The sequence below is a fragment of the Engraulis encrasicolus genome, chromosome 14 (genome assembly GCF_034702125.1).
Source record: "Engraulis encrasicolus isolate BLACKSEA-1 chromosome 14, IST_EnEncr_1.0, whole genome shotgun sequence".
NCBI lineage: Eukaryota > Metazoa > Chordata > Actinopteri > Clupeiformes > Engraulidae > Engraulis > Engraulis encrasicolus.
Genome location: NC_085870.1, coordinates 44,497,454 through 44,508,968, shown reverse-complemented (window position 1 = coordinate 44,508,968; position 11,515 = coordinate 44,497,454). Strand labels below are relative to the sequence as shown.

General features: G+C 41.7%; 1 protein-coding gene across 1 annotated transcript in view; it reads right to left on the bottom strand.

Annotated features, from left to right (window-relative positions):
• Window positions 1-5,643: 5,643 nt before the first annotated feature.
• The window catches only part of LOC134462694 (retinoic acid receptor gamma-like), a 175,553-nt gene continuing 169,681 nt past the window's right edge, over window positions 5,644-11,515 (bottom strand). The window contains exons 12-13 of the mRNA XM_063215839.1: window positions 7,981-8,042; window positions 5,644-5,701 (exon numbers count right to left, since the gene is read on the bottom strand). The gene's annotated coding sequence lies outside the window, so the exon portion shown is untranslated. The remainder of the gene's footprint in view (window positions 5,702-7,980; window positions 8,043-11,515) is intronic.

The window sequence follows — 11,515 nt, the reverse complement described above, 5'->3', positions numbered from 1 at the left end:
GATCTTTAAAAGGCCTTGATCAGAAGCACATCGTTTAGATGTTTTAAAGGACCACAAGTCAACTTTTGAGGCTTCAGACACTTGAATGAGACATTCAGTGTCATTACCCAGGATTTAGTGCAAAGCCACCATGATCCCCATTTAAATACTACATCGTCAATCGATGCAAAAGTTTGAGAGGCTATGGCCAACACTTGCTAAAGCTGCTCTGACCCTTCTAAAGGGGGCAGTATATTTTCTAGGTTTCATGGATTATTTAATGCATTCCTTAGAGATTTGAACAGCAGGCTTGAACATCTTTTTATTGCTCAAAAGAGAAAAAAAATGGTGCAACTACAAGTTTCCATAGAAGCATTTTACTATTTTTTATTTGGATTGTCCAAACGCAGGGACTTGTTGGACCAGGTCCTGGTAGGACAATAAAATATGCTTGCCAGAATCTGTCAGCATCTGGCACAGTATCCCATTCATTCAAATTGCTGGTCAGTTCCAGAACGTTTCAAGTTATGACTTGGTAACTTAATGGGTCCTTATCAGCGTATGAAGATCATCATCTCCTTTACTGCCTTCACAACATGCTGAGAGAGCGACGATCGGCATGCGAGTGTTTCTCGAGTGGAGTGAAACCCAAACACATCCTTTTACAATAGCTTCTACAAGCACCCCTGAGTACTGATTTTTCCCAGGGTCTTTTTGAAACTGTGTCTGTGTGTCTGTTTTGCTGACATGGAAGTTGTCCATTGAGAATGTTATTGCACATTTTTGTAACAGGTGAATACAGTCCGTTCCATTCCTCTTAATTACATCACAGTTTTTATGATATTGGGTCGTGCGATTTTTCAAAATGTTCTGATCATTTGCCATCTCTGTATTTCCTTGAACTTGAAGTGTGCTTAAGGTAGACAGAGTATACTTTATGGACCCTACCTGGTAAATGTAAAATTAGTCATGCTGATAAAAAAACACACACCTCAGCATAATATTCAAGAGAGAGAGAGAGAGAGAGAGAGAGAGAGAGAGAGAGAGAGAGAGAGAGAGAGAGAGAGAGAGAGAGAGAGAGAGAGTGAACTGCCTTTTGCTGAATGTATACTAAGAGTGAGCTATATATGGTTAATATATGTGTAATGTCTTATGTGTTCTGTATTTATGTATGTATGCTACTGGACACCTTAATTTCCCCTCGGGATTAATAAATGGTACTCAACTCCATTCTACAGATTTCACTGCACAATGGAATACTGCCCAAGGCATAATACGGTGCACAACTGAAATGAATGTGACAGACACTTAACACTCCAGTATCATTCAGGATGACTTACAAATGCTCCACAACAGGAATATCTTCACCATTGCAATTACCAAAACGTAAATGTACTGTTTTTTTTATTGTGAATTTGATTTAATACTGTTGTCATTAAACTATGAAGCATTTTAGGACAAAATAGACAAAAAAAGCGGGGATACCTCATTTGTTTCGACTCTAACCATCCAATAAGGTGGGACTTGTAGACCAATGTGGACTGGTCAGTGCCCAAACGATCCCTGTCCAACCCTCTACTGATGTGCTCACAGACTGACAAAAAAGGACAAGGAAAAAAACTTGTCTTCACCAGCTCTCTCTGTCTGCCCCTCAGTCAGGGTGTGCATGACAAGTGTGTGTTGCATGTGTTCAAGTACCAGATTAGGCAGCCAATCACAATGCAGTTGCTGTGCGTTAACATTTCTGATGCAAAAGTGTCAGCGAGACAGTCAACGACAGCTTTTCACGAGCCTCCAGCCACAAAGCTTAAAAAGGAGGGGCTGCTTTTAGTAGATTTTGTCTGAACAGGCAGCTTTCAAATGCAAAAGCAGTGGCTTTCCTCTCACCGTCTCCACCCCGATCCCCCCACCTCACACCACCGACACAAGGCCAAGGCCAAATTCATTTCTCAGTACACCCCTACTTGTGGAAGAGATGGGATTTTTTGCTGGCAGATCCTGGATTTTCAACAACTCTATATGCTCCCTGGGAATACCATGTGCTTCCAAAATTAGATGCCTTGTGCATGAATTGTTAACTGATGTATTAGTGAATGTACTGGACATGAAATTACAAGCAACTCGTATCTAAATATAAAAAATGCTAATGCTTTTGTGCTACACATATCTCAACCTTTGGCAAATCAGATGAAGCGTCATGGACATTGACAACCGGTCTGTACCAAAAGCTGTTGCTTGTGTCTTCAGTCTAGCAGTAACCAAAGCTGTGACACACTAAAACTGTGTTATGAAAGTAATTATATATATTGTCAACCCATCACTCCTGGAACCTCATGGAACTGTAATATGTACCATGTGTATATTTTCGAAATAGGTTAAATTTCTTGCATAAAGTAAAGGGCAAGAGTGCTCACAGACATAGAAGTGCTCACTGATTGGAGTGATGTGGAATCCAATCCTGATCCTGAGACATCTCCAACCACAAGTTGTGGGAGTGACGAGATAAACACAGTGTTAAACAAAAATATTGCAAATGAACATGCTTAGACAAGGGTTTGGTGCTGTGTACCGCAGAGACTCTCTTAATTAGTTTGAAATTTTGCAACTGCGCAATTTTGCAACATTACTGTAAACACACTGTAGGTCAGATATGCAGTGTGAACATACTGTATAATACTACATTCATGAATTTAAGTGCTACCAATATCATATAGCCAATATTCCTGGGAAATTAATGAGAAAGGGCAATATGCAAAGTTTATCGAGAAAAAATACAGTTGTTATAGGACAATTACAGAAAAGCCTTCTGTGGTGCATTGGTGCATTTTTCTTGGGTTTTCATCTGGTACTTTGTGATGTCAACTAACATGGGTTGATGGAATGAAGATCCTTAAAGCAACAATGCATAAGAATTGTGTTGTGCTGTACTGTTTTAATACTAATTCATCTTTATTTTCATGATTATGTTATTGTAACTCTTGTTTTCCTAAATAACCAGAAAAGAATGAGCTTTTCAACAATGGCATGATTCCGTGGTTGATGTGGGTTAAGTGACCAAAAAAGTTGCATTTTAACATCATTTAAAAACAAAAAATAGACAACATGCCAATGCATTTTTTAAGTTATGTATTTCTTCACAATGGATATGCAACACCTCAAACCCAGAGTTAATTCTCACATGTAAAACTATACTGTGCTTTCAAACACCTTTTTTTGCCTTTCCCCCCCCTAAAATATATTGCCATGCTAGTCCAACATCAAATGTTAGATAACTAGGTTGAATTAAATGCTTAATGCAGTCTCGTGTGATTTTATAATTCATCATCTCATTTGTGAATATATCATTTTGTCGGTGCTGTCGACTCAGTAAAATCACTCCTGATAGGATGAGCTGCGCTGAGGGAGGGGCCGGGGATGCTCATGCAGGCTGTGGATTCTCTATCCCCCGCGAAGACCCGTACACCCTATGCATCATGCCTCGGCCTGCGCCACACCCATGAGGCTCTCACCATTGCGGAATGCAGTAAGTGTCAACGACTTGATGCTAACGCCCTGGATAGCTGCCTAGCCTTTCTTAGCCGCATGGTAGCCACACTCATAGAGTGAGCTGCTACGGCTTTGAAGATGTACTGGCACCGGACGACAGCGGAGGAACCGGAGGATCCGGAGGGCAAAGAGGACAGCGTCCTCCCACTTCGACAAACCCCCTCAAATATTGCTGTGTACAAACACAATGTGTCCCGCGTAATTCAACACACTGCTGGGTCTACAGCTGGGTCTACCGTTAAGGTTTATCTGGCCGCGATCTCAGCGTGCCATATGGGTTTTGGTTCTATCACCCTGGGTAGCCACCCACTGTTGTGCCGATTCATGAAAGGCGCTAGGCGTCTTTGTCCTGTGGAGAGACAGACGATGCGCCCCTGGGATATCGCTCTGGTTCTGGAGGCCATGTGCGCACCACCCTTCGAGCCTTTGCAAGAGGTGGATTTGCGTTTCCTCTCACTTCTCCTCGCTTTGGCAACACTGTCGTGTGTGAGTGAATTACATGCCTTATCACTCAATCCACTGTGCCTGCGGTTTGTGGAGGGAAATACATGCCATACTCTGAAGGTGAACCCAATGTTCATTCCTAAAATTCAGAACGCTTTCAGATTTTTGTGCTCCTCCTTTCAATTCACCGGAGCAGCGGCGTCAGCACAGCTTGTGCCCTGTGCGCGCATTACGCATTTACATGGACAGGAGTCACTCTTTCAGGAAGACTGAGCGGCTGTTTGTGTGCTTTGCTATGCCCTCCAAAGGGTTTGCGTTGTCCAAACAGAGGCTGTCTAAATGGCTAGTACAGGCCGTTGTAATGTCTTATGAGTCCAAGGCTCTTAAACCCAATGCTCAGGTCAGGGCGCACTTGACGCGCAAGGTTTCCACATCCTGGGCCCTCTTTAGAGGTGCCGCTTTCTTAGAGGTGTGTAGAGCGTCTGGCTGGGCCAGCCCCTGCACCTTTGTCCGGTGCTACCGGCTTGATGTGACCGCTATGCCTCTGGGACATAGGGTTCTGGGCACGTCCACTACCTGCCTAGGGTGATGGGGGTGCTGTGCATACAGGGGGCCTTATGGACCGATATGCAATCGGGAGTGAATGTAGGCTCCCATAAATATGGTGACCGAGTCTCACGAAAATAAACAATAGGACATGAATATGTCCCCGGTTTAATGAGTGAGATGAGGGAGCCATCTCTCTGCAACACCTTTCTTGTGTCATCCGAAGAGAGCGTGACTCAAAAAGTGAGGTTTGCGCCTTTGGATCGCTGTCTTAGGCAAGTGGGCGTCCCCGCCCTCAGCGCAGCTCGTACTACCAGGAATGATTTTACTGTGTCTTCGTCAGGTCGACAGCCAATGATTCTGTGATGTGTCTGTGCTATCGAATACCTGCCTTAATGACTAATAATGGAGGTTAGTGTTCCATATACTCAAAATATTCCCTGCAGCAACTTAGTTTCCTTGCGCATACCAAAAGAATGTGCTATACTGGTGGCGAGACGGCCTTTGGTTTTTATGCTTTAAAACTCTGGAACCAGCTTCCAGAGGAAGTAAAAAAAAGGCCTCTTTTTTCTCAGATGCCTTCTTTTAGCCATTGAAGGGGTTTTGATATTTTTATCTGTTATTTTTTTTTATCTTCTTGCTTTTATCCTTTTATCTTGTTTTTACCTGCCATGCCTTGTACTTGTATTGCTTTTTACTGCACGCCTTGTCCTGCTATTGCTTTTATGCTTTTGTTTTTGTTGTTCTTTTATCTCTTGTTGATTTTGTATGGTTTTATTTCACTGTACAGCACATTGAATTGCTTTCATGTATGAAATACGCTATATAAATAAAATTGCCTTGCCTTATACTACCTTACCTGAACAACTGTTCACAAACACCAGTTGCATGTGAGCACACTTTTCCATCAAGATTAAAAAGGTGGGTGTGTTTTGTCATTCATTAACAGTACATCAAAAATTACAGGTGATATCCACAGTCATCTTAACAGCTGCACATACCTATTCTGAAGTTGTCGGGTAAAACATACCTTTCTGAAGTCATGTGAAAAATATATTTTTGAAGCTACCGGATGACCGGGTACCGGGTGACCTTTCTGAAGTTGTCTGGTGACACAACTTACCTTTTTGAAGCTGTCAGATGAAATATAGCTCGTTTGATGGTGTCGGCTGACACCTGGGTTGGACTGGTAAAAAAGATGGAGCGGGCATTTTCAGCAGGCCAGTCCACCAAGTGTCAAGGAAAAGGCAATGAAGCCTATGACAATACCAATATGCTGACTTGTTGGTGTAATACACCACAAATAGCTCTCTGGAATTCACCCCTGAAAATGACTATCATAGCATGCTATCAAAGGTGCTTAAACGATATTCATTTAGCAACTCAATTGCATTTAGGGCTAGGCCATTTGGTCCGTGTATTTTTTCGTTCATTAATTTTTCTATTTTGGAAGTCGCTTGAAAAATGAAAAAGGACTCATTTGTGATGTTTTACGCCTGAAAATCACATGTGAAATGAAATCCAGCGCCATGTTTTGATATCCATTTTGTACTGAAAATGAAACACTGAGTCTTAGAAAAAAGAAAAAAGCAATGAAGAAAAATGCCCTTCGAATTGCGTCTTTCATTTAATTAGGACCACGAATTTGGGTGACCTGGAAGTATCCTGGAAGTAGGTTATAGCCTACTGTAGGCTGTGGTTAAGTTTTCCTTGCATGGTTTCTTTGGGCACATTCCAACTTTGCCATCATTGTTGCTACACTATTCCGAAACGTTGGTACACTGCAAGGACGTGGCTGCTCTGCGATGAATGCGCGAAGAATATTTTGTGATGCTCAGTCACTACCTCGTGAGATGAGTTTGTATAGATATCCCAAGCGCCAGGGCATGCACGAGCCACCATCATATTGAGTAGGACGCCCTTTGTTAGGAGTAGAAGATGAATTTACTAACATATAAACTGATTTAACCTTTGCAACGAGTTGAGATTCCATGTGATTATGTATGCCTATCCTTCACACTTGATTGTATTTGCATAGCGCCCTAATGTGTATTTGTAGTTCATTCACGAGCATCACGCACAAACCTAACATTTTCCCCCTTGCTCAACCACGATTTGCAGATGATGTTATTTGACATCTTTTCACATTTTATGAAAATATACGCAAGCAGTGAAGGACAGCTGTGCAACGGGAACGTTGACGGGAGGATTAGTTTAACGGTCATTGATTCAGAGAGGTTTTTGACAGCTCTGATGATCAGCAACCTTCATTTTCTCAGATCATCTCTGGCCTGTAGATGCAGTCTACCTGGAAGCCTCCTACCACTAATGCCCTAAATACACCAAAGTGAAACGTGTATCAAGCGTGCGTAGTCTACATAAACAGTGGTAGTTTTTTTAAGCGCTCGAAAAAGTGCGCACCAGCCCTCCAAACTCGCAACTCACTCGTCAGCGAAAGAATAGGCCCACCACTCAACTTTTTTGCTTTGATGTAGGCTATTCTTCAGGTCCGTTCACACGTAACCTGCATATTTAACCTGCTAGCTAATAAGCAAAAGGTGGCAAAATAACAACGCAAGACATAAAGCATCTTTCAGTAATCATATGGCAGTCGCATTACATAGGCCTACCACCGCTTTTTTTCATTCTTCTACTTTACTGTTATGTCCCTGGCTGGATTTCTGGAGCATCTTTTCCATGCTCCATGGTTGCTATAGTCCGGTACCTTCGCTGGTGCGAATCAGACGGCAAATATCCTTCCGGTTAACCAAGGCGTCAGTCAAATGAATTTCAATAAATGATTAAACAAATATTACAAATTGAAAGTCTATCAAAAATGTTGCCAATTTACCAAATACTATTTTCATATGAGGCAACATATGCTGAAAACCCAAATACAGCCATTTCTGCTTGGACTGCTTAAAACAAAAAAAGAAGTTTCACCCTTTTTTGAATTTCATTTTTCATTCCAAAATAGAATAATGAATGAACGAAAAAGTACACGGACCCCCCCATTGCAACACAAACGCAGCAATTAGCACATTATTTCAAATAGTTCTGACCTTAGAAATGAACAGACCTATTATTTTGCAATTTAGTTGTCACATGGGCAATACAGTATGAGGAAATACCTACAAATCCACAATGATTCGTCTAACTTGTAAAGGGAAAAAATGAATCTAGGTAAAAGAAAGTGACTCTTCTCTGAGTCTTTTTCTTATTCAGGATGGAAAAGCACACCTCTGCTTCTATGCATCATTGTTTGACTATAAATGTCATGCATGCATTGGAAAGAAGATAATTTGCACTTTCCAATGCTACCCCATATGCTCTAATTCACTACTGCAATGTTTATACAAACATGCATTGTAATGTGTTTGCGACTCAAGGGTCACCAGTAAGAAGCCCGGTATGTCCAGCGGTGGGTGACCGCACACCTTTTTGATGTGGTTGGGTGACGCATACCTTTTTGAAGCTGCCAGGTGACACAATCATGCCATGCTTGCAACTCTCCTTACTGACCACACCTGCAAAGGATATAAAATTGGGAGTGCATTGGTCAACTCGATTATGTTCTCTAAAATGTAGGTCTCTTCTAAAGGGAACAATAACTTTGTTTCTCATTACATCTACATTCCAATATGTATATTTGTAGTTGTATATTTCAAGAATGTATGCTGCCTATTAACAAATTGTAGTTTTACCATGAATATGCATTACCACCATACATATCTCATTCATTTCATTACTCATCATGGCTTCAAATGTGCACTTTTCATACATGAATTTTGATTCATCAGTCAGGCCTCTTTGGCCGCAAAACCTACTGATCATACCAGTTAAAAGTATGGTACCTCGTTTATTGGATTTACTGGTTTTACATAAAAAATAGAAAGTAGGACATTTAAGCAGACAATTTCCAGTTCATGTTATAACGCCCCAAATCCATCTTAATGTCTTTGGCTGCTCGGACAAGTAATGTCATGCATTGGTGTGCAAGCGTGCATCTAAGCAACCATATTTATATTTCTGAGGTGAGAGAAGGGCAGGGCGTTAATAAGCAAAGGGCTTCTGTGGGACTTAGCACCCAGGTGCAAAAAAGGCACCCTTTATGGTATTTTTTATTATTATTTACCTCGTGCTGTAGGCTCAACGCTTCGTTTAAAATGACAAAAGTTACAGAGTGGGTTTTATGATGCAATGTGCACATATCCAGTTGTTTTATTTTGCCGTACTTGTACTGTAGGCTTCGAAGCTCCATTTAAAACGTCTTAAGTTATAGAAGTGATTGGAGTATATGTAGCAGAATGGATGATATGATGCAATATTCCAATAGACATCCAGTTTTGTTTTGCTTTGTTTTTTTGTAACTGGTGTTGTAGGTCTAGAACTCAGTTTAAAGGTTATAGAAGTGAAAGGACTATACAATGCAATGCAGTCAATGCAGACAGGGTACTGCTCCAGTGCGCTGCGATCTGCATTACTAGGCCACAGTCCCTTGTAAACACAAGCAGTTACAGTACTCATCACTGGCTACATTTTTATGGTGGTAATGACAGCGTGCAATGAAGATCATTCATTCAGGAACATTTTATATGCACAACATTACATCAGCTTTGTGTGCCACTGTTTGTGGCTCTGCGATTAAATTTTATTTCAGCAAAAAGGTACAGGCAAATTAACAACTTTTTCATTTACACTAACAATTGGCTATCTTTACATTACTTATTCATTACATTTAGCTGACGCTTTTATACAAAGCAACTTACAGTTACAGGGTATTGGTTACAGTCCCTGTAGCAGTGTGGGCATGGGGGTACTTCAGGCATGGAGGGGAGGAAAGGATTGGTAAGGATGGGAATAGAAACTGCAACCCTGTGATTTTACGATCCAACTCCCTAACTATTACACCACGGCTGTACCATATTACTCAATATCTGTATGTCTATCATATACCCCGCTGTAATATTTTTTAGTGCAACAATAAGTAGCTTAATATCCAAGTCTCTAAAACAAAGTTCAGTGCATAATAAGAACGCACCACTGATTAACCCTATGTTCTGACATGGCAGGTATGCTTACCACCATCGGTACTGGTGTGGCCAAGAAAAAAAACAAAAAAACACTGAGAGCCATGCAGCAGCCAATGAAGAGATATTTCTTTTACATACATGTTCAACAGAAGTTTTCCAATTGCGGTGAAAAAGTGATGTCAAGTTTGCTCTGAAAAGGGTGACAAGTCCTGTTAAGTAATCTTTCCAGGATTTTTTTTTTTTTTGCTCTTTGGAAACACGAAAGTGGGTGGTGGTGTAACCGTGTGAGTGGAGGCTTGTATTTTCATTTATTTGTCCTAGACGGTTTCCATTAATTAGTCTATAAACTTTAAGGGAGTCCTTCTTTTTTAATCATTGTTGTTGGGTTATTTCTCATCCATGGCAGAGTTGTTGGAGTGGAGCATTTCAAGCGCTCCCCCTTCTCAGCGCATAGCATGTCCTACCACATATGCACACTAACTAACTGTATTTAATTGAACTGCAGCCATTTCAAAGAGGCTGCACTGCTGCATATGACTGCATGCTGCGTATAGCTCACCACTATACGGCAAAGCCACATACAACTGGCAAGAACATCAAACTTGTCCAGATCTCCTCGGAGAGCCGCTAAGGCTCAGACGCACGGAGCTGTGAGACACCATATATAACAGCCATGGGAACGCGTTGCCATTTCTCCAGGACCCTCCTCTCTTTACGACAATACATGCTAATGGTGACGACTGCAGCATGCAGCTCAAAGTGCAAGTGTGTAGGGCCCATCTGGTGTGTTCTTCGCACTCCACATTCCAACGTCCAAGTCAAAGAAGTCGTTTTAAAAATACTGTCAAATATTGTGGTCTACAGTGCAAGTTCACTCCACTTCAAATTGATAAAACTACAGACAGTATACACACCATTAAAAAGGTTAAAAAGGTCCAATGTTTGAAAAGTATGCTGACATGTCAGTCACGTGATATAGCAATGGGAATTATCTCGAACTTATTTGGTTAAGAAAACAATTTGCAACGAGTTTTTCCAAGTTGCGGTGGTCATTCTCAGTAATTCCAAATATGCTGCTCTTGGTCAAGCACAGTTTCCCCCTCTCCCCCGAACATGGCCATTATGATCTTGCTCTGGCTCTCGCTAGACAACACTTGTGTTCATTTATAAATGCTCTCTAGTAAATGCTATGGTGCATCAAACAAATCAAGATAGCAACAGCTTGTGTGGCAGTCAAGGAATCTCCACAACACACACGCACACGCATATGCACACACACACACACACACACACACACACACACACACACACACACACACACACACATACACACACACACACACATACACACACACACACACACACAAAGTGACAGAAAAAACAGACAGACAGACAGACATCCTGAAGGAGCCATGTACTGATAAATTGGGCAGCGGGCCTTTTAAAGCACCCAGAGGGATTCCATTAGAAAGGGCCAAAAATCAATAAATACAGATATCCCTCTCTCCTTGGCTGTGCCCCTGAACCACAGCCAAACTCCCAAAATACTGATGAAGTCCTGCCAGCTGTCACAGAGATTGACGAGTCCAGCTGGGAGGAGGGGAGAATGGGGTAGACAGAGAGAGAGAGAGAGAGAGAGAGAGAGAGAGAGAGAGAGAGAGAGAGAGAGAGAGAGAGAGAGAGAGAGAGAGAGAGAGAGAGAGAGAGAGAGAGACAGAGACAGAGACAGAGAGAGAGAGAAACAGAAAGGGAGGCAGAGAGCGAGCAAGAGAGCGAGCGAGGGATGAGAGATGTTTAAAAAAATAAAAATGAAGGCCAGAGAAGAGAAGAGAAGAGAAGAGAAGAGAAGAGAAGAGAAGAGAAGAGAAGAGAAGAGAAGAGAAGGAGGGAATACTGGAGGAGTGTGTGGAAACCCGGGAGGGAGAATAAATATGGAATGAACAAGGGGAAGCCAAAAACCGTGTGGA